Source organism: Zootoca vivipara, chromosome Z, assembly GCF_963506605.1.
Source record: "Zootoca vivipara chromosome Z, rZooViv1.1, whole genome shotgun sequence".
Taxonomy (NCBI): domain Eukaryota; kingdom Metazoa; phylum Chordata; class Lepidosauria; order Squamata; family Lacertidae; genus Zootoca; species Zootoca vivipara.
The window spans coordinates 27848660-27875228 of record NC_083294.1 but is presented as its reverse complement, the minus strand read 5'-3'; the positions used below and the strand labels follow the sequence as shown (position 1 = coordinate 27875228).

The following is a 26569-nucleotide window of genomic DNA, read 5'->3' as shown; positions in this document are numbered from 1 at the left end:
GAGTGGTGGAGTGGGAAAAGCTAAGAGTCTGTTGAGCCCCTTATCTCACAAAGTTGCTCAGTCTCAGGCAGTGCAGCTACACCTAGGAGAGTTTTAATAGAAGACCAGCAGGACCCTTATTTGTGTGCTCACCTTACAGTTTAAAGTCAAGGGCCAGCCCAACCATGTGATGTGGCACCACTGTCATAGCAAGATCAAATGCAGGAGAAGGCGTGCAATTTTTTCTGCCCTTCCTTCTCACCTCATCTTCTCTCCAGATGCTTTGAGTACTTGGCTCATGCAAAATGTAGTCATTTCTAATGTAGGTATTGCAGTAAAGTGATACCCCAATATACCTCCTTGCCAAGGGCACAAGGAACCCTAGATGTTCCTCTGTCCCAGATTGATGAGATCCTCAACACATAAATTCCCCATAATCCAGACAGCCAGGCCATGAGCAAAGAGCAGGAATGAGCAATATCCCACTATGAATCCAAAGCACTTTGGAACAAATGTACTGCATATATTGCAGCTTCCCCCCTGCCACCCTCTGCTCCTACCCCCACCCCCCCTGCCATGTCACATCAAATTCTAGATTGTAATCTCCATGGGAGCTGGGAGCTGTGCTTTTTGTATTATGCAAAGCAACATGTACACTAATGGTACCGTATAAGAAAATGAACGCATAAAGAATATTTTTGTAGGGATACTGAGGTTTAAATGTTGAAGAAGGCTAGCCACTTGATCAAACTCTAGTCCTGTGGGCTGTGGCAGCTAAGTAAGTTTGAAACTGCTTTAAATGGGTTGCACAGGTATCCCTGCACAGTGAATAGATCAGATGACTCAAGCAAGCAAAGCTGCCATGGGCCTACTCACTCAACTTACTTAGCACAGCTGCCAATCAATTTGAATTATCTGTGATGAAGTTTTAATTACCTGCCTCAGATGCAGTAAACTGTGGGAGTCTCTGTACCCCTCCTCTGGATCTCACTGAAATAAATGTTTCTGCCTTATCCAGTACCTTTCCCTTCCCCATTTTCCATTGCATGAACCTGCTGTAGATATCTGCAATGAAACAAAGAATATGGTGGCTCCGATTGATATCGTATTCTCGTTTTTTGCCAGTGAAGTTATGCCTTCATGACAGAGTTCATGCAATTATTTCAATATGGCTATAGGGTGGGAATGGGGAACTTTTTCTGCCTGGGGACCACATTCCCTTCTAGGCAATCTTCCAGGAACCAAATGTCAGTGGTGGGAGGGGACAGAGGTAAAAGTGGGAGGAGTAACAAATGTACATTCCAACCTTGTACAGTAGGCTTCTTTCTATACCTACTCACACACTCTCACACACTGAGGAAAAGCAAGAGGAAGTATCAGAGCTCAAGGACACATTAGAGACAGGCAAGAGCACTTGAGAAGACTAAGACTACAGAGGGTGCCTGGCCTGGAAATAGCCCCAAGGGCATGATAGAGAGGCTTGGAGGATCACATTTGGTTCCTGGACCCAAGATTCCTCATCCCCAAAATGTCATAGGTGGACATTCCAGTCATTCCATCTTCTAAACCTGGTCCGAGAAATTCCTTATACATGGAAGCCTATCTCCAATACTGCAATATTGTATCCAACCAAGTTCTGCTCAGAGTAGACCCATTAATACTAACGAGTCATGTCATTAAGCTCAGTGGGTCTACTCTGTTGCTCATGGTGGCAGCAGTTATTCTTAGAATTATGGAATATGCTCAGCCCAGGAATTTGTTTGCTGTACTGGAACTGAGCTTGTGGCCCCATCACAGAAACATCTACAGTACAGTACTTCTGGCTTTCCAAAGCTTTCTTAATTTTTGCAGTCTAATTTAGAGAGTGTGTGTATTTGTGCAGAGGAGCCATTGGGTTTTTGCTGTTGTTAAGTAGCAATCAGGAACCCTTGCTGACCTACTACAAATCACCCAAAGATAGTGATGGACTAAGCTGCCAGGTTTGGTTTTTCTTCATGTCTGATTTTTCCAGTTTTATGTTCCATACATCATATTTCTGCATCAGTTTGTGAAAAACCTCACAGAAATTGCCATAGTGCATGTCTCCTAACATTCGCATTTTTATATGTAATTGCTCCTAATAGAAAACAGTTTTGCAAGCCGTTTTCTCCACTATGGTGCATTTTTGGTATGCCTTTTTCATCGATACATGCGTTTTTATGCTCTTTACCTTGCTGTAGACATTTTGTACAGATTTTGGAGAACTACATCACAAAATTCATACAAGTGTGCATTTCCAAAGATAGCTTTGTGTCAATTTGCGTATTGTTTCGGGGAAGGCTGTATTAGGTCTCATCCAAACTTCTGGTTGTCCCATGACTAGAAAGCATGGGTCCAAGTGGTTTTGTACTTGACCTGCTCCTTTCCCAAGGAAAACTCCCTCTATAGCTCTAAATTGGAACAAGCGTCAATCCGGAAGAAACCTAAATCGCCATTTGCTCCAATTGAGAACTAAAGAGTGGTTTTCCCTAGAGGAGAGCAGTGGGACAAGAAGAAGTGTGGATAAGCCCTTAGGTTTGCATTAAAATGTGAACTAAACCAAATCCCAGACTCTCCATCCCTACCTAGCGAACTATCAGTACCCGTGTTTCTCCAAAAATAAGACACCGTCTTATATTTATTTTTCCTAAAAACACACACACACTATGGCTTATTTTCAGGGGATGTCTTATTTTTTATTAAGTATGGTACAGTTTAACCTACAAGGTTAAACTGCCTATCACTATGGCTTATTTTCAGGGTATGGCTTATATTCCTTGAATGCTTAAAAATCCTGCTATGGCTTCGTCTTATTTTCGGAGAAACAGGGTAGTTCTCAATTTACCTTATGTCCATCCCTGGTCTAAAGCAGCCAAATCACTCTATTATCCCAGTTGCCCATGGGTAGAGAGTGGGAATAAATTTAACTTAGTTTAAATTTAAGAGAACTTGCCCTTTGCACATTCTGAAGCAAGATTTGAACTGAGACACAACCATCCTTTGAAACTCACATTGAATTCTGCAATGCAATTTTCTAGCCAAGTGATACATACAAGAATGCACATGAACATGCATGTAAAGGCATATATTAGTGAAAACAACATTAAAAATGCATTGTATTTTTGGGCAACTGCTTTGCAATGTGTATGTTTGGGAAAATAGCCTAGAAACCTGTGCATATTAGGAGAAAGTCACACTATAATGCTAGAGAATTTTAATCAGGATTTATAACCCCCCTCCCCCCCAAAAAAACTTGGTGTGTAAATGTGGAGAAATGAACTTAAAACTGGGATAAAATTAGAAGCAGAGATAAATTGAAATCAACATATTTGCCCACCCCCACCTATGGGATCTCATTATGTTTTACCATTCTTTTGGGGTGTTTCTGGGTGGAATATACACAGGATGGAAAGTGGCAGTTGTTTATTTATAAAAAACATCTAAAAATTGCTGGGACCTATTTGGAAATTAAATCAGAATACAGTCCCTGTTCTCGGGCTTACATTCTAATAGATATGACTTATGAGCCCTTGTTTGATTTTTATAGTTCTCAGGTTGTTGTTTTATTATGGATGTTATGTAATTTTATTAATTGACTTGTTGACTTGTATTTTATCGAGTGTATTTTATTGAGAGCCACTGAGTGATGGGAAAATAGTGTAGAAGTGAGCCCCCCCCAAAAAAAAATCTAAGTGGAGGAGTGTGCAGAGAGAAGTCCTGTACAGATAAGTGCTGCTTTGAAATCTGCTCTTCAGTTTCTGGAAAGTTTAATTCCTCTGCAAAAGAGGCTTCCATTTATATGGCTCATTCTCAGGAACCTAAGGAGCTCTTTAGAATTCCAGTCCAGATTCCCCAGCTAAAAAGCTGCTTCTGACAGTATTTTGCTCTTCATTTTGGCCAACCACCCTGCAGATGGGAGGGAATCCAAACATGATGTTCCCATATGAGGCTGCAAACAAACCATATACAACTTCCCCCGAAGAGTCTTGGGAACTGTTTTGCTAAGAGTGCTAGGAATTACCGTTTCCGTTATTCTTTGGGGGATGTCATGTCCTTTAAATGTGCTTTAAGTGGATGCTGTGTATGCAGCCACAAACGGAAACACTCTTGGAATGTATACCTACTGGTAATGCCTTTCCTACTGTGCCTGTTTCTCACGTGGAGGTTGTTTTTAAAGCTAGGGAGACCCAGGTTCAAACCCCTCCTTAGTCTTGAAGCTCACTCAGCCATGCTGGATCATCTACTAATCAACCTACATCACTGGTTTGTTGTGAAGATAAAAATGAGGTGAATGGTCAGGTATATGGTAAGAGAAAGAAAGATATAAAGAAAAAGACTTTAAAATGTACAAAAGAGGGTGATAGGGCAGAATTTCAATGTAAGACATAAATCGGGTTCTCTATTCATTGAGAGCATGTGTTGCGGTAAGGGTTAACAGGACATCCCCTGGGGTTGCTGGGTAGGTTAGTCTAATGGCCACAGGGGGATTGGACAGTATTTTTTTTGGGGGGGGGAGGTCATGTTGCAAATTAATGATTGAAAGTGATAGCGGGTATAAATTCTGTGCAGCTTTTAGTTTCACTTTTGCCAGTGCTACAGATCTCCCGCCTGCCTGCCCTATTTAAGGACCTTTTGCTTTGAAATTGCTATGCCTGTCATGGGGTCGCCTGCTTTGGGACAGGGGCCTGGTAGGAATTTCATCCATTTGGCTGATTGGCTGTGCCATTTGGTTTTTGCCTACTGCGTAGCAAATCGTCACAACTTGTAAGGTTGGCGGTTAGGCATTGTTTAAAAAAATTGGTTGGTGGAGGGGTATGGAAAGGCTGGGCCTACCCTCAAAATTGCTGCTGCTTATAGGGGTATTCTGTTAAAGGAATCCTGGCTCTTGTCTGTACCCCTGAAAGGGGCTAGGACCATGCAAGAGCAAGAGCCTCAGGGAACATTCGGGGAGAGGTGAAGGGCCTGACACATGGCTCCATCCTCTCTCAGGGGGTGTTTACCTACTGACCTCCCTAGATGGCTAGGGATGTCAGATCTGTCCCAGGGCAGGGGACAGGTGGATGAACCAATGCCTAAGCAACCACTCACATTTGGTTGTATTTTAAATAAAGTTGTGGCCAAAATAATGCCAAAACCCTTAAACTTAAATTGCTGTGTGATGTGTGATTTATTGGGGGGATGTCCTGTGACCTTGACACGCAAACAGTGAATCAAAAACTCATAATCAAAACCAGCAACAGATGAAATGATATTTGGATGGAATTTGACATCTGTGTGACTGTGTTGTTAAATAAGCAACAGAAAGCCAACAGGCAGCTGTGAAGTCCAGTGGCTCCACTTCTCCCCTGAGAACTTGAAGTGGGTAGGTCAATTTCTTTTATGTAGGTATAAAGAAGGCTTTTATAAACCTTGGGCCATGACTAAATGTGAAGCTGTTAGAAAATGAATTATCAATACAGTGGTACATTGGTTTAAGAACAGCTTAGTTTATGAACAACTTGGATTAAGAAAGCTGCAAACCCGGAAGTAGGTGTTTCGGTTTGTGAACTTTGCCTTGGCATAAGAACATGTTCTGCTTCCTGTTGAGTGTGTTCCATTTGTAAATTGAGTCCTCCACTGGTATGGGAAAGCACACCTTGGTTTAAGAATGCTTTGGTTTAAGAACAGACTTCCAGAATGGATTAAGTTCATAAACCAAGATACCACTGTATCTTGTTAAGTAAATTTTAGTTACCTCCCACAAACATGGAAAGTAAGCACAACCAGGGGTCCTTATAGATCTTCTCTCTGGTGATGGGGCTGAAAACCACTAAATCCCAAAATTTGTTTACATGCACACAATCCCACAACACGTGGTAATAAGGACCCTTCACATTGCAACCTCACCCACGAAAGGGGGAGCACCATTTCAGCATGTGGTTTAGACGAATTGGGGTTAAAGAGCATTTATGTATTGTTTTAATGACCCCCCCCCAGGGCCAAAACAGAAATAAAGGGTTCAGAGGACCAGATTCTAGAGCACTGGGAAGGATCAATTTCCAAGGCTAGATCAGCCTCCCATGTTCATCGAAGGTTTTCAAAGGGAGAAAATTGTAAATCTAGAAGCAAAGCATAAAGTGCTGAAGCAGCTCCCTCATGAGAACCAGAAATTCAGATCTCTTTATAGATTTCCAGCCTCCAATTGGCCCCCAGTTTTCAAAATAAAACTTCTGAGAATCTTGAGGACAAGTTTTGGAACCAGACCAGTGGCCACTGCTTTCAGGCAGGAGTTTGATGAGACCTGAATGGTAGATCTTTTGCGAGCAAAACATACTCACTCTCACTGAGCTTTATGCTAAAAATACAATATCTCACTCCTGGTCTTTTCTCTGCTTTCCTTTAGGCAGTTCATCTCCAGTCATCCTTTCTGATGGCAGGCAGGAAAAGCACACTTCTACAATGACCACTGATACAAGAAGTGGAGAGCTGAATGTCTGAGAGCCAAATGGGGCCATTGTGGGACCTTCTCCAGGCCACACCCCCTACCCAGCCACACCCCATCTCCCTAGGTCACTCCGCTCATTGTCCCTGCTTTGCACCCCCCTTGAGTGGTTTGCTTGCTTGGATGGAGGATAGAAAGGTAGACTGGACTATTAGGACCATTACCCCACAAATGTCAGTCTGGATTCATCCAAGCCCATCTCCCTTTTTGTTTCTGTTTTTTCCACTCCAGAGTGCGGCTCTGCCTATCAGCCTCTTCCTCCTTAGCTTCACTGCTAAAGGTAAAGGGACCCCTGACCATTAGGTCCAGTCGTGACTGACTCTGGGGTTGCGGCTCTCATCTTGCGTTATTGGCTGGCATACAGCTTCCAGGTCATGTGGCCAGCATGACAAAGCCACTTCTGGCAAACCAGAGCAGCACACGGAAATGCCGTTTACCTTCCCGCTGTAGCGGTACCTATTTATCTACTTGCACTTTGGCGTGCTTTTGAACTGCTGGGTTGGCAGGAGCTGGGACCGAGCTCACCCCGTCACGGGGATTCAAACTAACAACCTTCTGACCAGCAAGCCCTAGGGCTCTGTGGTTTAACCCATATCGCCACCTACGTCCCGAGCTTCACTGTTATCCGTGTGGAATTCAGCAGGGGGTTGGTTAGAATTAGTTAGCTCCGCATGTTGGGCTCCTTGTTTAGCACCTGATGCTAACTTGCTGTTAGGCCTTTGTTTTCCACCCCACCCAGTCCCAATGGGCACCAAACACCAGTGGGCATGCAGATGTGAGTAGAAACTAGCCTACTGTATTAAAAGTAAAAGTTAATTCATTGCTCTGCCCACTTTTGCCTCTGGCCCCATCCACCACTGGACCCTGGGATGTTGTTTGGAAGGGAATGTGGTCCTTGGTCTGAGAAAGGATCCTCGCATTTGACTTCTATTTTGGTTCACTGTTGACTTGATACTATAATACAGGCATGGGGAACCCTTGACCCTCCAGCTCTAGCAAGCATGGCCAATGGTTGGGGATGATGAGATGATGGGAGTTAAGCAAGTACTGGAGGGCAAAATGTTATTCACGTCTGCTCTAATGTGTATTTGGAGGATATGCACACATCTGCTTTCTTAAGAAAATCAAATCTGCCCTAGTTGGTCTTTTCCAGAGCTGGCATGTCTCTTTAACAGCACACCTGCACTTCATTCTTTCCCTCCTCCTTCAACACCTTGCCCAAAGCTAACTTGGAGCTCCATTCTGTGTCAGCTGTGAGATATAGATATATTGTTGTCTTAATTACCAGTATTTCTCTTGTTGCTCATAATTCTCCTTGCTCCACCAAAGAGCTCTTCAGAGAGCAGTAAGGTTTCCCCCTTTCTTTAGGGGTTTAAAGGTTGTCAGATGTATAAATGATCTTTGCTGGAGGTTTTTTTTTGACAATTCTTTTCAGTGTGTGTGTGTGTGTGTGTGTGTGTGTGTGTGTGTAGGTTGGGTGTTAAAATGTGGGTGAAGTTTTTCACTGGTACGTTAAGGAAGGGAGAAAAAGAAGACATAGAATGTGGCCTACAGAATGCCAGAGAATGTGAACATGGCAAATTGTAATAGGTTTATGGGGTTCACAACCTGCAGTGGATTACATATTTATATTGTAAAATTTTCTAAATGTAATTGTTAAACATTTTGGTAAAATCTTTGTCAGCACCACCAGCATTTTGTGCACTGTTGTTTGCATTTATCAGGAGCTGTTCTTTGTCAGCAGCTAGTTAAAGACATTTTACTCTCAGATTCTGTGTTAAGGGCCACCTAATTGAATTCAAGGGAGTGCATAACACAATCTGAAGTCAAGGAGGTTAACACAGAATGGTCCTTTTAAAAACTCATTCTTGTGCCTGACTGTCCAAATAATTGTCACCATCCCTGAGGGAAAATAATTACAAGTATAAATAAATATTTTCTTCAAAGTCCCAGTTCTCATTTTAAGTTTGCTAAGAGCTAATTCTGGTGCTTTATCCACACAATAGCTCCTGGAAATTATCCTGCAAGCATGTGAAAAAAAATCTGAGTGAAATGGGAAAATTATCCACTACATAAACATGACCAAGAAATGTTGGCTCTGGTCATCCCTAGATAAGTGATATGTAGTTCTGCCAAAAGCCTTCAAGTGATTGATCCTTCCTAATTTCCTTCATCTCTGATAAGCAGCTTTCCAAGCTGCACCCATTTCGTTTTACCCTTCATACTCTTGACAAGGTCCTTTCTTGCTCTTAGGATCAAAGGAAGACACCTTACACTGAATCAGATTATTGGCCCATCTAGCTCAGTATTGTCTACATTGACTGCCAGCTGCTGTTCAGGGCTCCATGGAAATACTGGGGATTGAAATTGGGACCTTCTGAATGCAAAGAAGACCTCCTATCATTGAGCTATGGTCCTTCCTGGATAGGCCACAATCTCCATACTGCTGACACAGTAAGTATCCTTATGCTTGTCTACTTCTGGTTTGACTTTTTGTAAAATGTAGTCACTTGCAGCTTCCATGACCAGGGTGCTTCTTCACCTCTTTCCCCTGGTATGGAACCTGCCCTTGCATGGCCACAGTGTACTGGACACACACTCTGACTCTATCCTATAAGAATCAAATAAGTTAGGACAGTGCCAGTTTTCAGATGGAATTTTGATTCTGTTGATTCTGTTTTGATTCTGAGGTACCTTCTGGGTGTGAAACAATAGCCTAGGGTTGTGCTTGGGATCTGGATAAATCCTGAACCTTGAGACAAATTGGGGTGCACCTCAGAGGGATTTTGAGTTTGTCAGAGATAGAGCAGGATTTGTAACTACTCAGCATGAGCCAAAATGAGGGCTTCTGAAGTGCCTTGTGGTGACTTTGCAATCCAACTCTATATGCTGTTGACAAGTGTCTGTTAAAAAAATACTACATTGAGGGAGCAATCCTTTAGCAGAATCCACTGGGATGAAAGCATTAGGATCCAGCCTATCTCCAGCTAAATTGGGAGGTCCCTGTCACAGCTGAACTAGGCTGGCTTAACTCCCTCATCCTTGGCTGAGCCAGAGATACATCAGTGTATCTCCCCCATCCTGACACAGTTGGGAGTCAGTTAGCTGAGCTGAGTGCAATGGATCGTAAACTGGTTTAAGCTCTGAAAAATTAGTACTGTACTATAGGGGCATGGTGGGGGAGGAACCAAAGAAGGGAGACCTAGGCTGGATCCTACACTGCTTCAGCTCTGTCATGTGACCTGTAAACTAGGTATAAGTTAAGGCAGCAAAAAGGGTAGTGCACCTCAAACAATATTTCAAAGGCTTCTTTTCCCTCTGCCAGTCTGAAGCCTGCACAATTAGCAGTAGGGCCGCTGCTGAGTAGAGTTTGGATCTGGTGTAACTTTATGCTGTCTTAACTTACACTGGCTTGCTTTATGCCAGCTTCTTGTATATAGGGTTACTCTCTAAATGTCTCTAAGATTACCATATAAGATGGTGGAGGGAAAGCTCCATGTGACAGATGAGCCTGTAATCAGAGGGTATGATTTTATCCAGAAAGTGCAAGTTTTTCTAGTTCCCCCATCAACTCAACTTTAAAGGAACCATGTTAGTAACCTTTGCCATTTCATTCCATGAAGTAATTCCTCAGATGGGCACGAGCATTAAAACGTTTCAAGTCAAATTGCTCCCATCCCTAGCCTGTCAGTTGTGCAACAAGTCACTTCAGGACAAAATATACCAGAATTATTTAACATTCTTGGAAGAGGGTGGGAAAAGGTATTTGAAACTTTATTCTTTCTTTGTTTTGGCTTGGGAACTCTCAGCTGCTTAGAAGGTTGCATGGTGTCAATAGCTTTGCTTTCTCCTTTGTAATGGTAAACTCTTCTAAAATATTAATCCCTGACCATGATTCCTTCTATGTCATCCCAGAGACAAGACCTAGGAAAACTACTAAAAACTAAAGACATTTGAGTAGTTCCAAGTATACCTCTTTAATGTGCAACACGAGACCATTTTGGGTGGAGACACTTACAAACATCCATTCTGGTCTTGTGCACACTCCTCCTTACTCACTCTGCTGTCAAGAAATGGACGAGTCCATATTTTTAAGACAGGCCCAGAAGGTTTCTGCATATTGAGAAAATTCAATGCGGTGCAGTATAGGATAGCTTCAAGCTTGTTCCCTTGGAGGTTTTGCTTCTCCCACAATTGTTATTACCATTTGTTAGTCACTTTATCTTGCCCAGATGTACTCAAAGTGACTTTCAAGCAAACAACCAGGTAACATCCCCCTCCCTGATGCATTAAAACCAAGGAGAAAAAGAAATACATTAATATCATCCCACCTACTTCTTAGGTCATAGAGGAAAGCTTTTGCCTGGCGCCTATACGTGATGAGATGTTGCGTTTTGATTAATGCTTCTGACAGAAGTAGCAGAGTGATCCCATTGGCTATGGTGGGGTTGTGATGCACCCATTCCCCTTTTCCTGGATGAAACACTATGGGACATTTCTGTTTATACATAGGCTGAAACCCAGTGGTGCGATTAGGTAATTTTAGCTCTGAACTTAATGGTCTTCTGCTCTCCCCCTATTTAGGTTGTAATAGGTATTACTTGCTTCAAAATGTGGTAAGAAAGGCTTGCTATATTTAGGGGCCCTCATTTTGCTGAGGTGGAGGGGGGGCCTGCACAGCTGCCCCAAAGTTCTGCTCTGATGTCACACACCACTGCTGAAACCAGAAAAGCTGTTAACTCATAACCACACAGACACATTTTTATTTTTAAGGTCTCCTCAAAATAGTTCTCTGAAAGGCAGAGCAGGGACAGTGATTTCCTAGGGAAGAAAAAGCTGTCACTCTCTCTGGTAAATGGAAACCATTTACTAGGGCTGTCATTTTGGTTGAGATTTTCTTATGTACATTTTTTTTTTAAAAAAAAGTAATTTCCGAAGGATTTATTTTGTCTTGTAACTAGTCACACACATTAACTGGCACTAAGATAATATCTTTTGACCAGCTTTGCTGGTAAATCACTGGGCTATGTAATTGACTTTTGTGCAAAAATTATGCATTATAATCTCTGGAAGAAATAAAATGGAAACATGTTTAAACACTTCCTTTTCTAAATGCTTGGAGGGGCCTCCCTCTCCTACTGCTAGGGATAGAAGGATTTGTCAATTTTCTCATTCTCCCATCTTAAATGCAGTTCTCCACATTTCTGGAGCAATTTAATTTTTTAAAAAAAATATTCTAATGAAAATTCACCAGCATTTTACTACACATTTTTCCTAATAAACACATTTTTGTATGTAGGTTTGACTAATGTACATTTCTGCAACAATCCCCCCTAGTATAACACATTTTTGTAGGTTATATTCACCAATATATTCATTTTTATGCATACTTTTCCATTGTATATGTATTTTTTTGCAAATAATAATTGATTGGAAAACATCATAATTTTTTTTTAAGGATGGCTGTGTTTCAGCTCTTATATTGTTTCAGAAAGTGCAGATTTGATACATTCATTTTAATATATGATCTTAATCAACTTGTAGGCCAAAACATCTGGAGGGCTGCAGTTTGGGGATGCCTGAGCTAAAGGCTTTTGAGATGAAGATAGGCAATTGGATTCATACACATTGACCTCACAATTTCAGTGTTCTTAAGAGGAACAGGTATGGACTTTTGAGAAACATACAGTTTTGGACTTTTCTGGGTTTTGTTTTTTTTAAAAAAGTTTTAGCATCAATATTGCTGTTCTGAAGCAGAGATGGAAAGCAGAATATTTTCACTCCAAGAACAATGGTTAGTTCATAGAACTTCTCATCAGTTCCCCCCCCCCCAAGATATCTTCATAAATAGAAAGAGAAATGCAAACATCCTATAAAAGGAACAATCTTTCCTTTAAATGGTCCCCAAAGCACTACATTTAATTTTATACTTCTTGTAGCCTGAGCTAGCCCAAGTGCTTCTGTCGGGTAACAAAGTGGTTTATGTTGATTTAAACCCCACCTTGCCCTCTCTTTGGCCACCAAAAGTCACAAAAATATTTTCTGCTAATTCCTGAGGACACCCAGCCTTATGGGTCTTTGGTGTGCCATTGTAGAACTGAGCTACTGTATAGACAATAAGCTTATGAGGGTGTTCCTGGTTATCTTAAACATTGTGAAGGAACATAGTCATGGGAAGGGGGAGATACTTTGAACAGCAGATAAGGGAAGCAGGGGGGGCACCCTCTATACTGACAGAATAGAGATAAAGGCTCTGCCCAGTCTGTTCCCTCCTGGTAGTTTTCTACATGTGAGGAGAGTTTTGTAGAGGATCATGACACATACAACCAGCTACTATGTGAAGTGCCACACTCCACTCTGTTCAGACCCCTCAGGGTCTGAGTTTCAGGGGATGCAAACTGGGGACATTGTAAAGAGGGAACAAAGCCTGACTCCACTTCTGTGGTAACTCACAAGCATGAAATCGCAAAATGCAATTACTGTAAATACATTGCTTCTATAGCTATCCTAATGAACACTCTGCTAGATCTTCAACTAGTTGTCTGTTATCAGGTGAGAAGCAAGAATGACATGCAGACCAAAATTTAGAATACTTTCCCTCAACCTGCTGCCTTTTAACTTCCATCAACCTGTAGTCTAAAATATCTGAAGGCATAGCTGCCAAGTTATCCCTTTTTTAAAGGGATTTTCCCTTATGCTGAATAGGCTTCCTCGCGAGAAAAGGGAAAACTTGGCAGCTATGATCTGAAGGGCACCAGGTTGAAGAAGGCTGTTTTAGAGGGGGTTGTGTCTTTTGGATAAGTATCTAAAACTGACTCTGATAAGGTTTGCAAAAGAAAAGAAAGAAAGAAAAAAGAAAAAAAGAGAGTATAGCCTGGGCTTGAACCTTAAAATGGCTACTTGATACAGAAACATAACATTATTTCATAGTTGGAAGGGGTTGGTGGCTTGGCAAATGCCTTTTGAGATAATGCCAATGAAAAGAATAAGATTAATATGAGTGTTTGCATTTATCCAGGATTAGCCAGCTGGTTGTTGTTTTTTAAACACCCTCATTGGAAATCAATTCATCATTCAGAACTACCTCCTGACTCTCAAATGTTACAGTACCAATGGAGAATGAGAGTTGGTATATATTGTTACTTTATCCAGATGCTGCAGTTTCCCGTGAAGTTTGGGAAGAGCATTAATTAATTAATATACCACATGATGAAACCTCAAAGTTTTTATAAATGCACTCACTGTATGAGAAGACCTTGCAACAGGCCTACCCTGAAACCATGAAGCAGAATTAGTCAGGAAGGCATCAACAGCCATGTTTATTTGTGAACAACAAATCAACAATTCAGCCTAGCAGGAAGTGAGGCTAAGATTCAATCTGGTTCCCATTCATGCAGGGAATCACCCTCAGGGAGGGGTTTGCAATAGACGTTGCCCCAACAACTGGTGTTTTATTTTTAAGTCTTAAAAAAGTATTATATGTAATTTCAGAAATTGAAAAACAAAGTTAACAAACAACCACTTTCCAGTTTCTGAAAATACATATAACAAATAATCACCACATACCCACACCCCTAAGAAATATTCCATGTAAAATGTAACTAATACAGTCAAATATTCACAGATTTGATTAATAATTTAGAACTGATTACAGCAGTTTGGGGGCTTCCACCCTCTGGCAGTTTGGGAGCCTACACTCTCCAGCATGGGGGCTTCCATATACATTTGCATCTCTGCAAAGAAAATATCATGTTTGACTATTATGCAAATCGGCATCCTCATTTGTCCTTTTTGGTGATACCTAAGTCAGGGCCGTCTCAAGCACGTCGGGCGCCCTGGCGCCGTGGTGCGGAGATCGCTCTGGCACCCCCGCCCCGCTCCGTTTCTTGCCGCGGCTGGTGGGTGGGCACAGCGTGCAGCACGGTTTCTGTGTGGCTCCACCGCGCGGCGGCCCCCTACCGGGCCGGTGCCCTGGCACCCCGCCCCACCCAGACTACCCCTAGAGCCGGCCCTGACCTAAGTAGCCATTCTACTCTGCTCTCAGCAACAACTGCTACATCTTGACATCATGATCTTGAATGTTTCCTTACCTTGCCAGAAGCCAGTTGTCAAGACATGAGAAAGTTATCTTAAGTTATTACCTCAAGCTCAAAGGCCAAATGTGCCCCCCGGCCTACTCTGGCCCTGGCCCTCAGATAGCAGCAGACTTTGGGCTCCCAAATTTTAGTGGCGCCCTGTGCGATTCTAAAATTTGGCACTTCCTGCCTCTTGCACTCCATTCTACATCACTGTTGCAGCTTCCACTGCGGTGCCAGTGCCCAGTGTGGCTGAACTGGTCGTGCTACCCTAAAACCTCCTCTGCCTCATGTTATCCCTAGGCCATACCCCATATTCTTTCCCCAGGCTACAACCCTCCCCACAGAAGTGGTTTTAGGGTAGCACAACTGGTTGAGCCACACTGGCTGCCACACTGCAGGGGGCACCACAAAAATGGTGTAGAACCAAGAGGTGGGACACGGTTAGCATTGCACAGGGGGGCGCCATTGAAAGTTGAAAGCCTGAAGTTCATCACTGTTCCATGGCTTTGCTTTAACACTCTTTGAATGTTTTTGCTGGGCTGGAATGTGTCCTTGAATTTGGACCGTGTTTCTTGTTTGCCTGAATGGAGGACAGAAAAGTGTGTGTGTATGTGTGTGTGAACCAAGCTACTCTATGAAGGTAACATTCAGATTCATAGCTTTGCTCACTTTTCCCTCCAGCCTCTCAAGAAGTTGCCTAAATGGGAATGAGGCCCTTGGACTGATACATTCTCCTCTTCCCTGCAGATACAAAGTGGGGAGGGGTCGATGAGATACACAGTTGCCTTGGAGGGCAAGGATACCAGCAGCTGTTCTCTTGCACTGTCAGAGGCAGTATGTCTTGATGATCACCTGCCCCTATTTTTCCAGAGATGTCCCTGATTTAGAGAAGCCTTCCTGGTTTCTGATTTGATCCCGCTTTGCCTTAGGATGTCCCTATTTTCACTGGAGAAATGTCGGAGGGCATGGTAGGATACTCCTGTTTCCATTAGAGAAATTGTCACAGTGGCCGGAGTGGACTACTTCAGAGTAACGACGCTACGCAGCTCTGCATTTTATTCTTTTATTGGTGCTGCGTATTTACAGTGCTCAAGTCATTGCTATTTACACGGAGCGATGTTGTCAGTCGGTTTCAGAACCTCCTAATGGCTTTTGGCGCGTCTTTCTCCAACACAAAAGCTTTGGCAGACCCATCCTCTTGCCCCTCCTCTTCCTGCGTAATTCTGGAGTTGGGGGGATGGGTCTTCCCCCCTTACTTGCCCCTTCCTGTCCCACCTGGGACCCTGGCTCCTCTACCTTGCCTGAGCCTCGGACACGACTTCCTGCTTCCCCACTGGAATCGGAACTCTCCCTGCTTTCCCCTTTGCTCGGGGACGGGCTTGAACTCAGGAGGGGAGGGACTTCGCGATATCCCCTGTCCCTCACATCCACCCCCCTCCCAAGCTCTCCTTCACCCCTCCCCAGGCCCCCCCCATGTGTCGGTGACGACTGGAAGCCTAAAAACTCGGTGCTCTCCGAGCCCGTTGGTGTGAACACCTCCCCCCAGTCCTGCGAGCCCCCCCCTTCCGCCTGGGAGGACGGGAATCCCAAAAAGTCCGTGGCGTCAGAGCTGGTGGGGGTAAAAATGTTTTGCCAATCTGCTCCTTCCTCTGACTGGGTGGATCTTGGCGACACCCATACCTCATCCTCTGGTTCCTCAAACTCCGCTTCCCAGCGCCATGGTGAGCTGTTCTCCCGTGCCTCCTCCTCCTCCCCCTCCCTTTCCATGTGCCAGGGCTTGGGTCTGTGGGGAAAGAGGGCGTGAAATTCTTCCACCAAGAATTCCTCCTGTATCTGAGTGGCGGGAACCCATTCATTCTGGGACGGTGGAGCATCCTCCCATGCCATGAGGTACTCCAGGCCCCCCACCCCCCACCTTGAATCCAGGATGGCCGTGGCCTCATTGAGTTGCTCCCTGCTTTCCCTCTCCCCCCCTCCCTCGGGGGTTTGTTCGCTGTCTCGGAGCCTGCTGCTTTCCCTGTACGGCGACAGCAGCGATCTATGAAACACTGGATGCACCCTCATGTCCTCTGGCAGTGCCAGCCTGTATGCCACCGGGTTGACCTGTTGCGTGACCGTGAAGGGGCCCAGCCATTTGGGTGCCAGCTTTTTGCACCTCCCTCTGGTGGGAAGGCCCTCCGAGGACAACCACACCTTGTCCCCCACCCTGATGACCTCCCCTTGTCGCCTGTGGCGATCTGCCCCCTTTTTGTACGCTTCCTTGGCCCTCTCCAAGTGTTCTCTGAGCTGCTGGTGCACCGTCTCCAGTTCCTCTGCCCAATCCTCAGCCTGTGGGCCCTCCTCCTCCTCCTCCCTCTCCCTCTCTGGGAAAGATCTGAGGTCGCGCCCGTAATTGGCCTTAAAGGGCGACACCCCTGTGGAGACGTGCACTGCATTGTTGTAGGCAAATTCTGCTAGTGGCAAGCGATCCACCCAGTCCGTTTGCCGCTGGCTGACGTAGCATCTCAGGTACTGCTGCAGAATGGCGTTGACCCTCTCCGCTTGTCCGTTGGTCTGCGGGTGTCTAGCCGTCGACAAGCTGACCTCCACCTGCAGGAGGTTCATGAGCCGCCGCCAGAACCTGGAAACAAATTGGCGGCCACGATCCGAAATAACCCTTAAAGGTAATCCATGCAGTCTGAAAATGTGATCAACAAACAGTTTGGCTGTCTCTTCTGCCGAGACTGCCCTGGCACACGGTATAAAGTGACACATTTTGGACATGAGGTCCACCACCACCAACACTGCAGTCTTACCCCTGGACGAAGGCAGATCTGTGATGAAGTCCATGGACACCACTTCCCACGGCCTGTGTGGTGTGGCTAAGGGCTCCAGCAACCCTGGTGGCGCTGCTCTGACCACCTTCGCCCGCTGGCAGGTGGTACAGCCCCTTACATAGTCTCGAACATCTTCCCTCACCCCTGGCCACCAGAAGTGTCTCATGACTAGGTGAGTGGTCTTGTCCCTTCCAAAATGCCCCGCTGTAGGGTTGTCGTGCATCTGCTTGAGGACCGTACGTCGAAGCTGGGTGGTGGGTAGGTACAGCGCACCCTTGTAGAAAAGCAGCCCTCTGCGTTCTGCAAAGTCTTTTGCCTGCTCCCTCCCCCCTCTCAGTTCTCTGAAGATGCGGTTGGCAAATTCATCCGCTGCCGTCAGTGCTGTGAGTTCTGCCTCGCTCACCACTGCTGCTCCGCAGGACCATGCCGACGGGGGGAAAATGTGCCTTGGGGCTGGTGGCGCCTCCTCCTCCATGTACTCTGGCTTGCGGGAGAGGGCATCCGCCCTGACATTCTGCTCTCCTGGGATGTAGTGTATGGAGAAGTTGAAGTTCGAGAAGAACTCCGCCCACCGTATCTGCCGCTGGTTGAGCACCCTGGCAGTTCTCCAGAACTCCAGGTTCTTGTGGTCTGTGCACACCTGGATGGGGTGCTTGGCGCCCACCAGGAAGTGTCTCCAGTGCTGGAACGCCGCGTGGATCGCAAGAAGTTCCCGATCAAAAACTGTGTAGTTTCGCTCGGGCTGGGTCAACTTCCTGGAGAAGAAGGCACAGGGTCTCCACTCTCTGTTGGCGTCCAGTTGCAACAAAATGGCGCCCACAGCCTTATCAGAAGCATCTGTTTCAATGCGTAGGGGCGCGTCCTGAACCACGTGGAACAGGTTCTGGTCTGAGGCGAACACCCTCTTGAGGCTTTCGAACGCTGCTTGCGCCTCTGGTGTCCACCTGAACTTCTGCTTGCCTCTCAGGCAGTCAGTGATGGGAGCCGTAACTCGAGAGAAGTTCTTGATGAACTTCCTGTAGAAGTTGGCAAAGCCTAGTAGGCGTTGGGCATCTTTGCGCGTCCTGGGGCTGTGCCAGTCCAGGATGGTCTGCACCTTGTCCTTGTCCATTGCCAGCCCCTTGTCTGACAGCTTGTAGCCCAGGAAGTCCACCTCCTTGGTGTGAAACTTGCACTTCTCCAGCTTCACATACAGGTGGTTCTCCTTCAGGCGCTGTAACACCTCCCTGACGTCCTTCACGTGCTGCACTGGGTCGTTGGAGTAAATAAGGATGTCATCCAGAAAGACCAAGCATTTCCGGAAGAGTAGGGACCCCAGGACGTGGTGCATGAAGGCCTGGAAGCATGCTGAGCCCCCTTGCAACCCGAAGGGCATCACCAGATATTCAAAAGAGCCCAGAGGCGTGAACATCGTGGTTTTCCACTCATCGCCTTCCCGGATCCTGATCAAGTTGTACGCCCCCCTCAGGTCTAGCTTGGTGAAAATCTTGCCCCTGCGTGCCGCTGTCAGGAGATCATCCACTCTGGGCATGGGGAAAGCCACTGGCTCTGTCACCGAATTCAGCCGTCTAAAATCCACCACAAGACGGCGCTGTTGCGTGTCTTTCTTGTTCACCCAGAAGACCGGGCTGCCCCCTGCTGCCTTGCTTTCTCTGATGAACCCCCGCTTGAGGTTCTTGTCGATAAAAGCGCGCAGATCCTCCAGTTCCTGGTCTGACATGGCGTACAGCTTGGCTGGGGGTATAGTTGCCCCAGGCACCAGGTTGATCTGGCAGTCAAAAGGCCTGTGTGGGGGCAGGTGGTCGGACTCCGCTTCACTGAAGACCTCCTGCAGGTCCCAGTATGGTTTGGGTATCGCCTCACCCCCTTTGACGTGCATGGTGGCCACCGTGGCTATCGGAGGCCCCTCCCCTGGTTGGTGCTGCATGCAATGTTCCAGGCAAAAGTCCGATCCAAAAGTGATGCATCTCTGATGCCAACTTATGGAGGGGTCGTGGCGCGCCAGCCAGCTCATGCCCAAAACGATTGGGGGGTCTGAGATGGTGGTGACGTTGAATGCCAGTGTCTCTGAGTGCCTTCCAACCGTCATTCTCATGGGGGGAGTTTGATGAGTGATGGCCCCTCCCAGCAGCTCTCTGCCGTCAATGGTTGCCACGTGCAGAGGAAAATCCAGCTGCAGAAGCTGGATCTGGTGCTCTTCTGCAAAGTTCCTCGAGAAGAAGTTCGCTGACGCCCCACTGTCAATTAAGGCGAGGACTGTCAGGGGATAGCCATTAGGGAGCGTGAGCGTCACTTCTAGAACCACTCCTGCTCTGGGAGGGGTGGGCTGGCTCTGCTCCTCTCTGTGCGGGTGGGTGGGCTGGGGCTGTTGTCTGCTGACTGTGCCTGGCTGCCGCCCCTTGTCTCCTGCAGCCAGGCTTTCCCGTTTCCCTGCTGTGGTGCTGCGTCAGTGGGGGAGGGCACAACCGTTCCCGCCTTTCCTTGCCACTCCCTGCGATGTGGGCAGTCTCTGACGAGATGCTGGGGGGAGTTGCAGAGAAAGCAATTCCCACCCCTTCCCTCCTTGCGTCTTGGCGCCGCTGGGGTTTGAAAAGCCCGCGCGCGCGCGCTATCAATCTGCATGGGTTCCTGGTCCTGACTGGCCCCAGGCGTGGCTTGAAAGGGTTGTTGAGGGAGTGGCTTCTCCTGCGACCGTGGGAACCAAGCCCGCTTTGCGCGCGTTGCTTGCTTGTCGCTCCATCTGGATTCCTGCCTCACCCCCACCGCTAGAGCCGCTTTGCTCAGTTGATCCATATTACTGGGCTTTGGACCTCTCGAGAGCTCATCCTTCACCTCCTCATGCAACCCCAAGTAAAACGCCGCTTGCATTGGGGCAGACTGCAGATCCCACCCCAATCTGTGCACCAGCATGGTGAATTTCGCCCAATACGCGCGCACTGTCATATTTCCTTGGCGTAAATTATGAAGTTCCTCCTTAGTCTGGTCCATATGACTATCGGACGAATACATCGTTTTTAAACCTTCTAGAAATAGTTTGACATTCTTCATGCAAGGATTCCTTGTTGCAATTAACGGTCTTAGCCACTCCCTGGCCGCCCCTGTAAGGTGCTCCACAATAAACGCTACTCTGTGCTCATCATCAGGGAACTCATCGTGGTGCAGCTCAAGAGCATACACAATCTCAGTCTCAAAGCCCTGAAACTCCTTCGGGTCTCCATTGAACTTGCTTACTAGGGTCCCGGCTCTCCTTCCTGGCAGCACTTGGACTTGGGGTGCCCCTCCCGCCTTGTTTTTCTCTGCATCCAGCTTGTTTTGGAGGTCTACCGCCACCGCCCTTAAATGCTGCTCTTTTTCCTGGAGCTCTCTCACCTGTTCCGCAAGTTGTAGCCGGTCGTCCTGGACCTTCTTAGTCTCCTCTTTAGCTGCCTTCAATTCTCCCTGCGCCTGCAGCGACAGCTGTTGCAGTTCTAGCTGGGCTTGCTCAGCGATCTGCCGCCACTTCTCCGCCTCTGACACGCTCATCCCGGCAACTCCAAAGCAGCCCAAAAATGATTAGGAGGTTGCTGTCACAGTGGCCGGAGTGGACTACTTCAGAGTAACGACGCTACGCAGCTCTGCATTTTATTCTTTTATTGGTGCTGCGTATTTACAGTGCTCAAGTCATTGCTATTTACACGGAGCGATGTTGTCAGTCGGTTTCAGAACCTCCTAATGGCTTTTGGCGCGTCTTTCTCCAACACAAAAGCTTTGGCAGACCCATCCTCTTGCCCCTCCTCTTCCTGCGTAATTCTGGAGTTGGGGGGATGGGTCTTCCCCCCTTACTTGCCCCTTCCTGTCCCACCTGGGACCCTGGCTCCTCTACCTTGCCTGAGCCTCGGACACGACTTCCTGCTTCCCCACTGGAATCGGAACTCTCCCTGCTTTCCCCTTTGCTCGGGGACGGGCTTGAACTCAGGAGGGGAGGGACTTCGCGATATCCCCTGTCCCTCACAGAAATGTTAGAGGGTTTGGATTTATCTGACCCCCGAGCCATCTGAAGGCAATCCTGTATAGAGAAGTTTTTTTAATGTTTAATGTTTTATTATGTTTTTATATATGTTGGAAACTGCTCAAAGTGCAGGGGCAACCCAGTAAGGCGCGTTGGGAATAAATAGTAGAATTATCATTATGGAATGGGATGTCCCTATTTTCATCAGAGAAATGTTGGAGAGTATGGACCAGTTGCTGGGAATCACAAACTGGGAGAGGGCTTCTGTGCTCAGTTTCTTCTTTTGGGTTTCCCATAGGCATCTGGTTGGCCACTATGAGAACAGGATGCTGAACTCGAAAGGGGTTTGGCCTAATCCAGCAGAACTCTTCTTATGTTCTTATGTTCAGAGTCAGATGCATATATAATATCTGGTTCCAGCCTCAGAGGCCACAATGCAACACAGAGCTAAGTGTCTATAAGCCAGCTGATTTCAAAGGGCTTAAATGTTCTTAACGCTGCATTGGATTGCAGCCAGTGTCCATAGATCTGCTCAGACATTATGGCACAGAATAAAAGAAAAAGTCAATACTCACCAAGAGAGGTGTATGCCCAGGGGAAGGGAGCTTTTCAAATTCCTCGTCCATCCCTATACCCCAAGTAAGCTTCTCTTCTCTGTAGAATTGGCATGGCATTTTTACAAGAAGACCCAGACCCAAATGCTGACAAAACAGTACATCTAAACACAAATGCACATCTTCCTTTCAAAGTTTGCTGCTGCCAGGTGTGCATGGGAGAAATCAATTAGTTTTGAACATTTCTGATTGTATGTTAAAAAGAGTGCATTGGTCTGTGTGTTCAAAATCAATTGTCAAAACGATTGAGGATTAATAACTCTGGAATCCTAACCTTTTATGTTCCTGCAAGGCCATGTAATAGGATGATTCAAGATCTGTTGCCATATTTCATTAGTACCAGAGAGGGGAACAGATTAGGCTTTACCAGAGCTGTGTAAATAACTTGTAATACTATGGATACTTCTAATACTGCAAATAATGAATAATGCATTTGATGAATTTTGCCTTATGTTCTCCTATTTCAGTAGTGGTTCGCAACAATGTTTTGCTTTGCTTTGTTTTAATTGAATCTGTGCCCCATGATGGGTTACTTTGTGGTGGTGGATCACAAGCCACGTCAGGCTGAAAAACATTAGTGAACAAAATAAGTGACCTGTTTCTACAGATGACTCTCTGAATATGGCATGAATGGCAATCACATATACTTATTTGAAATTGCCTTTAACTCCTATTTTGGATCACCCAGCCTTTTACTTTAATGTTGAACATCACAAATTCCTATTGTGGAGAAAAAGGTGAATCTATACAACTAAATATATTTTGCCCAAAGGTTGACCCCTTTTGGAATAACCATAATAATAACCATAATAGTAATTTTATTACTTATACCTCACCCATCAGGCAAAAGATGTCCCATATAATTGGCTCCAACTCAAGCAAGTATATTCCATTGCTTGAACTCTGTTGCTTGACATTTTTAAAATCTTTTTGTTCATATGCAATCTCCAGTCAAAGTGGCCTAGCTTCTAATATATACAAATATCTACTCAGTATAGAATCTGGCTCCTCCTCCACCAGGTTGGTGGTTCGAATCCCTGCGATGGGGTGAGCTCCTGTTGCTCGGTCCCTGCTCCTGCCAACCTAGCAGTTCAAAAGCATGTCAAAGTGCAAGTAGTTAAATCGGTACCGCTACAGCGGGAAGGTAAACAGCATTTCTGTGTGCTGCTCTGGTTCGCCAGAAGCGGCTTTGTCAGGCTGGTCACATGACCTGGAAGCTGTACGCCGGCTCTCTCGGCCAATAATGTGAGATGAGCGCTGCAACCCCAGAGTCGGTCACGACTGGACCTAATGGTCAGGGGTCCCTTTACCTTTACCTTACTCAAGATGTAAACTCCATTGAGTTCAAAGGGATTTACTCCCAAATGAAGACTGCAGCCTGATAATCCCACAAGCCCAAGTATTGACCAGTACCCACTCCTTTTTAGGCATGTGGATATTTCAGATTGCAATCCAATCATACTTCCTAAGGGAACTGAGTTGTTCAGCTGTGTGAAGCCCGCATCCAAACCATGATACTACTTTTCATTCAGATATATGTTTATTTTTAATATATAAAGCTCTCTCTCTCTGTGTGTGTGTGTGTGTCTGTAATATGGCTTTCTTCTTTGTTCTGCTTGTTATTTAGGGCTGTGCTGATGGACGTTCTGAAACCAGACGTGAAGGTTGTGATGGGGCAGCAGTGAAAATTATGTTTCCTTTTGATCCATTATTTTTGCTTCTGTTTATATATATTTCTTTATGGGAAACCCACAACACATTTTCCAGCGAAATGCACACGTACAGTCTCAGGAGCCCAGAGTACCATTTAACTGTCATTTCCTTTGATTAACCTTCACCTGCTCCTAATCCCACTCCCTTAGGCAATTTCCCTTCCCTTTGTCCTGCCATTTAAATACCACTCGCTACCAGGTGGGCCTATCTTTCATTAGAGGCCTGCCTATGTAATCTATATGTGCATTTTTGGATGCCACAATGCCAGCTTAGCTACCCCGAGGCAAACAGGGAGCTGCTGTGGGCTAGTGTTATAATCGCAAAGGGGTGTTTGAGAGGCGATTCAAACTGGAGGGAGGAATATGGTATAGTCCTCTTCTAGGCTTGTACTGTCTCAGAACCCACATGGATAGCAGTCTTTATATGAGAGCACATTGCCAACATTTCCCCATGTATGAAAAGCTTGTTGACTGGGGGGGGCGGGGGCAGTCAGGAACAGAATCTGGAGCTGAAGGTTTTTCAAACTTTACATTTCCCTGCATACATTTTGCAGTGGAAGAGGGTTATTGAAAGATGATAAAGCATGCATTTTTGCTTGTTTGAATGAACCCTATGGAATTTGCTCTCAGCAGTTACCCTCTGATAAACATTTGCTTATAGAAAATAACCTTTAGTTAGGGCCCAGGGTACACATGATGTTGGATCCAGACAAGCAGCACATTTACTCAGAAATAACCTCCACCATTATCAGTTGGGCTTACTCTCACATAGAATTGCAGTCAAAAAGCATTTAAAACTCAGTACAAATAATACACACAGGTGGCGTTGTGGTCTAAACCACAGAGCCTAGGACTTGCCAATCAGAAGGTTGTCGGTTTGAATCCCCATGACGGGGTGAGCTCCCGTTGCTCGGTCCCTGCTCCTGCCCACCTAGCAGTTTGAAAGCACGTCAAGTGCAAGTGGATAAATAGGTAACTCCGGTATGTTGATTGAGCAGTCAACAAATGTTTTGAATAAATTTGATTGTCAAGGTTCTTCGCCATATAGAGGGAGTTCATAATCTGATCTCTCCCAATTTGAAGTTAGCTCACATCACCAGTTTCCAAACTCATCCTTGGGAAGGTCCCTCTGAAGAATTTCATTATTCAACACTGATATACAGATCAGTTTTCAATTCACTGATCTATGCAAAATTATTTCAAATCCCGATCCTGAGAAGTAGATCACCATTTCAGGGCGTTTTGTGCTTCTGTGCATCCAGTAGGAAACAGATTGTGCAGTTTGTTAATTTATAGGTTGACTGGTAGCTCGGGATGGAGGATAATTTCATTCAGTCTGGATTTCAAACTCAAACTCATCTAATCCATGGTTCCCAGACTTTTACGTGGATCGAAATAAAATTATCATTCAGATAGTACACTTCTCCAAAATTTGTGATGCCATTTTTATTCAAACATGTGTGAATTGTAAGGGAAATGCATACAATTTAGAGATGATGGATGCTCAAAAACATATATTTTAGGGGGTAAATATTTTTTAGTGGAAAGTGCATGCAAAATGAGTATACAGTGGTACCTTGGTTCTCAAACTTAATCAGTTCTGGGAGTCCGTTCGACTTCCAAAGCCGTTCAAAAACCAAGGTATGGCTTCCAATTGGTAGCAGGAGCTTCCTACACTCAAGCGGAAGCCATGTCAGATGTTCAGCTTCTGGAAAACGTTCACATTTTACTTTTGGAACATTTACTTTTGGGTTTGCAGCATTCGGGAGCCAATTTGTTTGGGAGCCAAACCGTTCAAGTACCAAGGTACCACTGTACTGGGGAAAATGCAAATGATTTAAATACAAACATTTCATTAGAAAAGCTGCAGAAAACCAGATGGAAAGGAGTTAAGATCAAACATACTGTATACGAAACTGAAGTGGAGAGAAAATAAGGTGATTTGTCTGCCACTTGCAGTAACCCATTCTGGGACTTCAGATTTCAACAGGTTATCTGCTAGGCAGCTTAATATGCTTAAGAATTGACCAGTTACAGGTAGGTAGCCGTGTTGGTCTGACGTAGTCAAAATAAAATAAATAAATAAATAAATAAATCCTTCTAGTAGCACCTTAGAGACCAACTAAGTTTGTAATTGACCAGTTAGATTTACCCATGTAGAAATTATTGCCACATCTGTAGAACAACAGCAACAACCAAAGACTCTACACCCAGCCGGTTTCCAATAGACTCAGTAGATGAAACTGAGGATCCAGTTCTGGTACCAGGGCAATGTCCTGAAAGATAACTATTGTTTTTTAGAGTGTTTCTGTTTTGAGCTAAACATTTTAAGTTGATCCAGTAAGCAAATTCATTGGTATGAATGCTTAGATTCTAATGCCTTTACACCTATTCGTTCATTACACATACCTTGCTTTTCCTCAGCCTAATGATGGTTCCCAGGAGACCTCCTATCCAGTCATGTTATAGGTCAACCCTGCTTTGGTTCAGCAGTAGAACTGCATCATCTATATTCATATCATTCTCTGGGTTTTCTTTGCTGTATTCTGCTGCTCCAAGCTCTTTCAGCGGTCATCTTTCATTGAACAGCCATTGCATTTTAACCCACTATTTTGGAATCTCTGAACTGGATACACTGCCCGTTTGAAAGAGAATATTTCACATTTCTGTTTCTTAAAAAAATAATCAAAATGCAGTGGCCTATTTTCAGTAGCTATGTGTAATATGGGGCTGATGAGAGTTGCAGTCTAACAATATATGGAAGGCACCACATTGACTGGCCATGTGCATAGGTCTTAAGTCTAGTAGCAGACAGCATGGTGGGGCTGCACTGCTCACTTGACCTCCCACTAGTTGCATTCACTACTGTATACTGGGAAGCAG

General features: G+C 45.3%; 1 long non-coding RNA gene across 1 annotated transcript in view; it reads left to right on the top strand.

Annotated features, from left to right (window-relative positions):
- LOC132591525 (uncharacterized) overlaps nucleotides 1-26569 on the top strand; it is a 95509-nt gene that overhangs the window by 42495 nt on the left and 26445 nt on the right. Inside the window, exon 2 of the long non-coding RNA XR_009557025.1 lies at nucleotides 8732-8932. This is a non-coding gene — a long non-coding RNA (uncharacterized LOC132591525). The remainder of the gene's footprint in view (nucleotides 1-8731; nucleotides 8933-26569) is intronic.